The 9,759-nt window shown below is 44.9% G+C and overlaps 2 non-coding genes across 2 annotated transcripts; both read left to right on the forward strand.

Moving 5' to 3' along the window:
* The first annotated feature begins 8,698 nt into the window (after positions 1–8,698).
* Positions 8,699–8,790, forward strand: TRNAI-UAU (transfer RNA isoleucine (anticodon UAU)). Its single transcript is given in 2 exon segments — positions 8,699–8,736; positions 8,755–8,790. It is a non-coding gene; the product is annotated as a tRNA-Ile (tRNA).
* A 139-nt stretch (positions 8,791–8,929) lies between these two features.
* Positions 8,930–9,021, forward strand: TRNAI-UAU (transfer RNA isoleucine (anticodon UAU)). Its single transcript is given in 2 exon segments — positions 8,930–8,967; positions 8,986–9,021. It is a non-coding gene; the product is annotated as a tRNA-Ile (tRNA).
* The last annotated feature ends 738 nt before the right edge of the window (positions 9,022–9,759 follow it).

A 9,759-nucleotide genomic window follows, 5' to 3' on the forward strand; every position in this document is an offset into this window, starting at 1 on the left:
TTGGAGACCAATAACTTCATAGCTGTTTGGGAGCAAATTAAGTGTGATATAAAGATGGTTGTGATAGAGAGAGCCTATGTATTACGTAATAAGGAAAGGCAACAAGAAAAGCACTCACAAAGCGAACTGGACTACATGTTGGGCGTAGAAAATGAAGAGCTGGGAAAATATAAAAAAGAAATAAAGGAGGTGAAAGCAAAGCCAGAATTCATCGACGAAGAAAAGTACCGCGGAACAATGATAAGAGCTCGCACTGAAGGGCTGTGGGTGGGCGAAACGCCCACTAAGTGAGTGCTCAGTGAAGAAAAGAAACATGCAGCAGACAAAAGGATAACTGAAATTCGATACCGCAATCACATTACCCGGGACCGCGAAAAGATAAGCCACGCCTTTGTTGAGTGTATATGAAACTTCTCAGCAATACAATTAATAACCCCAAACAATACAAAGAGGACTTTCTGGCCCTTATGCTGAGATTAGGAGACTCTGAGCGGGAGCTACTAGAAGTAGAAATCACTGTGGCAGAAATTAAAGCAGCTATAGATAACCTGAGTAACGGCAAGTCACCAGGGCCAGATGGGCTGGGTGCTGCCGTATACAAATGCTTCAAGACAGAAATGTCACTGGCCTTACAACGAGTTATCAAAAAAATGCTACGAGAAGAAGCTAACACCTCATTTTTAGGACAGCACACGTAGTATTAATCCCCAAAACTGATGACCCCGCAAAGCTACTTTCAGTGGAATCCTACCGACCTATGAGTATAAGCAACACCGACTATAAAATATACATGAAGGTTCTAGCAAGACGGCTTCAAAGCATTGTCACATCTCTTGTCGGCCCGCATCAGACATGTGTTATTAAGAGCCGAACCATATTCACAAACATACACGTAGCCAGAAGTATTTTATAATGCTGTGACGCAAAGCATGATCATGCACGTGGCCATGATTCAGGAAGATCTGCATAAAGCGTTCGACAAAGTTGTACATGAAGTTTTGTTTTTATTCCTGGAACATGTGAATGAAGGAACTGTCATTACCGAAGGCGTTAGATTAATGTATCACGACTCTACGGCGAATTTGTTAATCAACATAGAAGTAAGTGCTCCAATTCCTGTGTGCTCGAGCGCGAAGTAAGGTTTTGTTTTGTCGCCACTCCTTTTTGCGCTTTACTTGGAGCCATTTGGATTGCGATTACTTGCAACACCAAGTATAAGGGTGTATACGTTTCTCAGCAGTGAAATTAAACTTTTAGCTTATGCTGATGACGTTGCAGTGTTTTGCAGTGACAAAGAACGTGTGCAAGAAGTTGTACGAATAGCTAGGAAAGTTTGTGCAGCAACGGGTAGTGCAAGTAGTTGGCCAAAATGCCTGGACTTTTTGCATGGTCAGTGGCAAAGCACACCTAAAGTTTATTGTAACATGAATTGGAAAATCATGCCGGGAAAGTACCTTGGCGTGCCTTTGGATCATTACCGCAACGCTACTGAGTATTGGTCTGAGGAAAATAAACGCATTAGAAATTGTACTGATAAGTGGTGTGGACGCAATTTTTTAATGTTCGCCAGAACTTCCGTATGCAATGTATTTTTGGTGTCAAAAGAGGTCTGTGTATTACAGGTGTTAACCGTGACACGTACTTCAGCCCAATAAATGTACCGAGTATTCGCGACCTTTATATGGGGATCGCAGTGGGAGCGCACGAGCCGGTGAAATTCACTTCATATGATAAAATATGGTGGTCCGGGGCTTTTACATTTGTTATTCGAGCAGTTGGTGAGCAAATTTATGTTTCTTCGAGATCAGACTCATAATTTCTTGAGAGCAGTGATCCAAGCAAGACTGCAGAACCCCTTACCTGATTTTGTCGTGTCATCCTTTTCTTTCGAAGATGCGCCACTCAGTCCTTATTTGCGAGAAGTAGTTACGGCTACACGCCTGCTCAAGGAAAGATTTTCGTACGAATACTTGTCCGGCGTGCCTAAAAAGAAACTGTATCGTGACCTGCTTGATTTCTTCTTACCAGTGCCTGTCTATCGAGCTCCGTACAAGCTAGGTTCTGAGCGTGACGTGTTAAAGCGTGTTAAGAGAATGCCAGTCAGACCTGCTGTGAAAACATTCTTCTTTCAAGTGCATACCGGCACTCTCCCTGTACTGTCAAGGCTAAAAATTAAAGGGCTTTCTGTACCGTGGTTCGTCAACTGTCTAATCTGCGGCAAACCAGAAAACAATAAATCATATCTTTCTTGATTGCAATGATGCTGTTTTTTTGTGGGACGTACTACAACGGACTCTAAAAAAAGATCTATACCTATAAACGCTTTCGGAATCCATTTTCTTCCGTGTACAGCTGCAGGGGCAGTGCCGAGTGACATATTAATGTAGCTTTGCATGCATAGTATGTGGAAGACAACAATGGATGTTCGACATAATCGTATAGACGCTCATTCAGCAAGAGGCTATTTTGTTGAGAGTATGCTGTATATACGAGACTTGTTTAAAGCGCAGCCTGAACCACCCGAGTGGTTACCTGTATTCGACCAATAGGCTTCTGTGAAGCCTTTTTAAACCACGTGCAATGGCCAAGCTGATGCCGGTGTTTTAATAGGTGTATATATTTTGTGCGTAATTCTTTTGCTTGTGGTTATTAAAATCAAAAAAGAAAAAATTCAGTGGTGCAATTAGTTAGCTCACGGTACTTATACGACAGTTTTCGTATGCAATGCCGGGATTGTGAGTTCGAGCCTCACCTGGGGAACGAATTTTATATTAGTTTTAAGATTTAGTCATGATGTTCTATACTCAATTCTGTCGACTGCCTGGCTCAAAAACATCTGTTTACTGTAGTTATGTGCAGAGAATATTCTTTAAGGCACCGCTCCTACGTGCAACTGCATTCCCCAGTGGCGCAATTGGTTAGCGCACCGTACTTATACGACAGTTCTCGTGAGCAATGCCGGGGTAGTGAGTTCGAGCCTCAGCTGTTAATGAACTTCTTATTAGCTTTAAGATTTAGCCATGAGGTTGTATTCTTAAGTTTGTCGACTTCCTGGCTCGAAAGCATTTGTTTACTGGAGTTATGTGCAGGGAACATTCTTCAAGGCACCGCTCCTACGTGCGACCATATTCCCCAGTGGCGCAATTGGCATTCCACTTCCGGTCACCACAGTGTACGGACGTGTGCATCATGTGCTCCGTAGGGGCGGTTACAGCGCCCCAGATGGGCCGTGGAAACAGGATTGTTGCCGATGAAGAACAGGATTACGAAGTCGTACTGCCGCAATTGCCTACTGGTGCGTGAGTTCGGAATACTATTTTTCTACACGGAGATATCAAGGCAAGACCTTATCGTGCTGAAGATGTGTGCGATGCTTTGGTGTACCTGGGTATTCTGCCTGAGGTAGTTGCCTTAGGCGCATTCCAAATGAATCACGTCTGGGCTGTGACTTTCAGTACAGCACAAGCCACAAAGAACATGTTAGCACTTGGCGACGTAAAGATGAAGGGCAAGCGTGCATCATCATTGACCCGAACAAACAAGACGTGCGCCTAAGCCTTTATTGGCTACTACATTATGTACCGGACGAAGACGTGCGCACCACGCTAGTAAATTATGGAAAAGTGACCGAAGTGACGAAAGAACGATGGCGCGTCCATGGAATTGCTGACAAAGTATCCTCGACCAGGATAGTAAACCTGCAGCTGAAAGTTGTGTGACCGTCGAAGACTTGCCACACCAGCTCCTATTGGGTGGCGTAAACACGCTTTTGGTTGTGCAAGGACGGGCGCCACTTTGCTTACGGTGCCGACGAACGGGCCATATACGCCGGGACTGTCGTGTACCTCGCTGCGGCCGGTGCAAATGCTACGGGCACGAAAACAGCGAATGTGGTCAGACCTACGCCAGCGTGGCTGCTCCTGTGGCTGGTGATCGCGTCGCGGAATATCTAATAGACGAAGTTGAAGCAGAAGACGTCGCTGGCAGCAAGATTGAGGGTCCGGTGTTCACGCCCCTCTCTAAGGGCCCCAAGGACGATGAATGCGAAGCAGCTCAGAAGGTGCAAACCGGACGTATCAGACAACAGAGCAAGGATTTTAGCATCGTACCATCAGACAAAAAGCGCGACGAGAAGGATGACAATACCGCGACGTCGACCGAACAGCCTGAAGTCATAAACACCACTATTTGGGTGGCATGTGCAAAGCGTTCGCGCGAGGAAAACACTGAAAAAGACGCAGGACAACAGAAAACGATTGGAAGTAAGCCGGCAGCCAAAACACCTGCACACAGGTGACTCAGCTCCAGGTTAAAGCTGAACGTCGCGGCGGGCGTGCGTCCACCGCGCAAACCACCCTTGTAGTCACGGGGGAGAGACTTTCAACGAGGAACCAACATCAGTAGGTGAAAAAGACTGTGACAAAGATGGCTTCATCATTATGTAAAGCATGTGGAGGGGGCACGACTTGTTCGTGTATACCCACAAATTCAACAACGAACGCCAGGGTTGTATCACGTGGTGAGGTAAGAACCATGCAGTCCGCACTATCCTTCGCACGGCCTTCACAGCATGAAACAGAGTTACGTGTGGCTACCTTAAATGTGCGTGGCCTACCGTCTCGATGAAAGCAGTATCAGGTTAAACGCCTCTTTCTTGAGAACAACCTCGATATTGTAGTGGTACAGGAAACGAAGGTCGAAAGCAAAGAACCAGCGGACTGTATGGTCGAACCTTTTAGGCCCCGCTATAATGTTTGTATTTGTCACTCTGTTGGTACCTCGGGGGGGAGGGGGGGGGTGCACCTTCTTCTTGCGCAATTGTTTAGGGTTAGTTTAAGAATGCGTTCATACTACTGATAATGGCCACCTTGTCTCGTGTGATTTTGTTGGGTTTGGTGTGAAATGACGTATTATTTGTGTATATGCACCGAACAGCGCAACTGAGCGGTTACCCTTCTTTGCACGGGTCTAAGAGTACTTAAAATGTGAAAGAAATGTGATACTTCTGGGCGATTTCAACTGTGTGTGTTTCAGAGAAGATAGGAGCAAAAAGCTAACCACACGTGATCAAAGTGCCTTGTTGTTGTCAGAGCTTATGCAAGATAGGGAGTTGGAAGATGTAGGCAATGTTAAATAAAAATGCCCTTTGGTACACGCATTTCCAGCACGATTGCTGTGCCCGATTAGGCAGAGCGTACGTATCACAAGCACTTGCGCCGCTATGTAACAGTTATAAGCATAAGCCGGTAGCCTTCAGTGACCATAGCGCCGTAATGTTTACGATAGGTGTGAAGAAGAAAAAGTCAATCTATCCGTGGAAGTTGTGGAAAATGAACAATGAATTACTTAGCGATGAAGTCTTCGTGCGCTGCATTTCCGATGGAGGCGGAAATGTTGTAGGCCTGTGTGCTCAGATTTGGGTGCACGTTAAAGAACCCCAGGTGGTCGAAATTTCCGGAGCCCTCCACAACGGCGTCTCTCATAATCATATGGTAGTTTTGGGACGTTAAACCCCACAAATCAATCATGAAGTCTTCGTGGACAGGGTTAAAACGCTTATCGATAAAGTACTCTTGACTGAGTCGAGGCGATTGGTCGCTGCATGGGAAGAGTTCAAGCAAGAAGTTAAAATTGCTGCAATTCAAAGATCATGCACTGTGCGTTACAAGGAAAAGACAAATGAAAAGGAACTACACGGCCAACTCGAACTCTTGTTGTCACTTGAGAGCACGCGACCAGGCACCTTAGTTAAAGAAATAAGAGAAGTAAAAAACCAGCTCAAAAAAGCGGATATAGGAAAGTACAGAGAAGCAGTTATACGCGCACGAGCAGAGCGCTTCTGGATAGGCGAAACACTGACGAAACGCTCGCTAAGCGAAGAAAAGCGCTACGCGTGCCGCAATGAAATAAAATGCTTAAGATATGGGGAGGTGACCACCACGAACAAACAATTGATAAAACAAGCGTTTGTCAATTATTACAAAGGATTGCTGGTCAGCAGCGGCAAAAGAGAAAAATCCTTGGACGGCGAGTTCTTGTCAATAATGCCTACACTAGATAAGGAGACAACCGAACGCCTGGAGCAGCCAATTTCAGTTGGTGAAATAGAAAAGACCATTGAAGAATTGTCTGAAGATAAAACTCCCGGCCCAGATGGACTAGGTGCAGCCTTTTACAAAACATTCAGAGATGAGCTGTCGGGGGTACTTTGTCGCCTCGTCGCCGAGGCTTATGAAGTGAAGGAAATTCCGCCGTCCTTTCGAAGGTCACATATTGTACTTATCCCGAAGAGTGATGACCCGGTAAAGCTCTTGTCGGTGAGCGCTTATCACCCTATAAGCCTCACTAACACAGACTACAAGATTTTTATGAAGTTGCTTGCCAAGAGATTACAAAGTGTGATAAAGGTATTAGTAGGACCGCACCAAACATGTGGAATTAAGGGTAGAACAATTGGCACCAACATCCACACCGCGAGGAGCACTCTCGAGTGCTGCGATGTATGGGACAGCCAAGTAGCGATGTTGCAACGAGATCTGGAAAAGGCTTTTGACCGTGTTGTGCATGCAGTACTATTTTCAATATTGGAACGTGTAAATGTTGGAAGTGTTATATTAGATGGCGTAAAAATGTCGTATAGAAACTACTTTGCTAGCCCTGTTATCAACAAGGAAGTGACGGAAAACTTTCCAGTCACTAGAAGTGCTCGTCAGGGATGTCCAATTTCCCCATTGTTATTTGCCTTGTATTCGGAGCCCTTTTGTTTGAACATAGTTAGCAATAAAAGAATACGTGGCTTTCAGTTGATGACGACTGAGGTCAAAGTATTGACATACGCAGCGAATATCGCTGTGTTTTGCAAGGACAAGGAAAGCATTAGTGAAGCAGTTAGCGTAGCAGATAAGTACTGCAAGTGGTCAGGCAGTGCCTTAGATTGGGGTAAGAGTGCAGCTTTTTGGCATGGAACCTGGGACAAAAAGCCTGAAGTCTTCGAAAGGTGAAGTGGAACTTCGTGCCGACGAAGTATCTTGGTGTACAAATGCAGAGTTATAACCATCCTACTGAATATTGGAAAGAAGAGACAGAAAACTTAAGAGAGAAAGTGAACGAATGGGGAGGGAAAAACCTTTCGATATTCGCGAGGTCAACGGTCTGCAATATATTTCTAGCGTCCGAAATTTTGTATTTACTTCAAGTGCTGTGCATGAACCGCTGAAGCATAAAAAAGGTACACAGAGTTTTCGCAACTTTGGTTTGGGCCTCCAAGTGGGAACGTTCGAGCCGTACAAATCTTTTCCGCTCAGTGAAGGCGGGTGGGCAGGGACTAGCCCACTTATTTCTCAAGCAAATAGTTTCAAGGTTTATTTTTTTTTGCGTGATCAGAAGCATCATTTCCTGCATACTATGCTTCAAATTAGATTAGGCTGTCATCTACCCGAGTTTATTGTATCTTACTGATGTGCTCGGCGCATAGGCATTCATGGTTATCTGCGCGAAGAGATGTCTGCTTTCAATAAACTAAAGGTACGGTTTTCATTACAGTGTCTAAGTGGGTGACAAAAAGACAACTATAAAAGGACTTTACTGACGTAATGCTACCTGTGCTGATGTACCGTACGATGTACGGAAAAGGTCCTGGGAAAAACGTCCTGATAAGGGTTAAAATAATGGGGGTACGAGCAAAGACATTTTTCTTTCAACTACACACTGGATCACTTCCTATAAAATCATGGCTACAGGAAAAAGGTTTATTTGTTTCATGGTCTGTTATTTGTCTTTTATGTCACAAGCCAGAGAGCATTGATCACCTTTTTTTAGATTGTTTCGACGCTACTTTTCTTTGGAACATTCTGCAAAGAACATAAAAAGCTACCCTTAACGCCTTATGGAATCCATTTTCTACCTGTTTAGAGTGAGACAGGCATACCGTATAATATGTTTATGTTAAGTATGCACGCTATCTGGAGAGCATGCATGGCATATCGTCATCTTGATGTTAATGCTCGCCCTGCCAGAGAATGCTTCATTGAAAGCATAGCCTATATAAGAGATATGATAAATGCAGGAGATGAGCAAACAGAGTGGCTACCTGCATTGAACGAACTTGTCGCGCTTAAACGTTTTTGATCATATTACACCAAGCAAAGTGTGGTTGGCATTTTTAAATGCTTGTTTGTACTTCTTGCGAAAGTGTTTGTATTAATGTGTGTACAAGATGTACTTAACGCTGAAAAAAAAACTCAGTGGCGCGATTGCTTAGCGCATGGTACTTCTACGACAATTCCCATAGCTATGCCGGGCTTGTGAGTTCGAGCCTCACCTGGGGAATGAACTTTTTATTAGTTTTCAGATTTATTCAGGAGGTTGTATGCTCAATTCTGTCGACTTCCTGGCTCGAAAGCATTTGTTTACTGGAGTTATGTGCAGGGAACATTCTTTAAGGCACCGCTCCTTCGTGCGACCGTATTCCGCAGTCGCGCCATTGGTTAGCGCATGGTACTTATACGACAGTTCTCGTGAGCTATGCCGGGGTTGTGAGTTCGAGCCTCACCTGGGGAATGAACTTTTTATTAGTTTTCAGATTTAGCCTTCAGGTTGTATACTCAATTCTGTCGAATTCCTGGCTCGAAAGCATTTGTTTACTGGAGTTATGTGCAGGGAACATTCTTTAAGGCACCGCTACTTCGTGCGACCGTATTCCCCAGTCGCGCAATCGGTTAGCGCATGGTACTTATACGACAGTTCTCGTGAGCTATGCTGGGGTTGTGAGTTCGAGCCTCACCTGGGGAATGAACTTTTTATTAGTTTTCAGATTTAGCCATCAGGTTGTATACTCAATTCTGTCGACTTCCTGGCTCGAAAGCATTTGTTTACTGGAGTTATGTGCAGGGAACATTCTTTAAGGCACCGCTTCTTCGTGCGACCGTATTCCCCAGTGGCGCAATTGGTTAGCGCACGGTACTTATACGACAGTTCTCGTGAGCTATGCCGGGGTTGTGAGTACGAGCCTCACCTGGGAAATTAACTTTTTATTAGTTTTCAGATTTGGCCATGAGGTTGTATACTCAATTCTGTCGACTTCCTGGCTCGAAAGCTTTTGTTTACTGGAGTTACGTGTAGGGAACATTCTTTAAGGCACCGCTCCTTAGTGCGACCGTATTCCCCAGTGGCGCAATTGGTCAGCGCACGGTACTTATACGACAGTTCTTGTGTGCTATGCCGGGGTTGTGGGTTCGAGCGTCACGTGGGGAATGAACTTTATGTTAGTTTTCAGATTTAGCCATGAGGTTGTATACTCAATTCTGTCGACTTCCTGGCTCGAAAGCATTTGTTTACTGGATTATGTGCAGGGAACATTCTTTAAGGCACCGCTCCTTCGTGCGACCGTATTGCCCAGTGGCGCAATTGGTTAGCGCACGGTACTTATACGACAGTTCTCGTGAGCTATGCCGGGGTTGTGAGTTGGAGCCTCACCTGGGGAATGAGCTTTTTGTTAGTTTTCAGATTTAGTCATGAGGTTGTATAGTCAATGCTGGCGGCTGCCTGGCTCAAAAACATTTGTTTACTGGAGTTATGTGCTGACAACAATCCTAAAGGCACCGCTGCTACGTGCAACTATATTCCCTAGTGGCGCAATTGGTTGGCGCGCGGTACTTATGTGTCAGCCCCACCATGGGAATGACTTTTTATCAGTTTTCGAATTAAGTCATGTGGTTTTACACCTATCGACTGCCTGGTTGAAAAATATTTCTTTACAGA

The sequence above is a fragment of the Rhipicephalus microplus genome, chromosome 8 (assembly GCF_043290135.1).
Source record: "Rhipicephalus microplus isolate Deutch F79 chromosome 8, USDA_Rmic, whole genome shotgun sequence".
Lineage (NCBI taxonomy): Eukaryota > Metazoa > Arthropoda > Arachnida > Ixodida > Ixodidae > Rhipicephalus > Rhipicephalus microplus.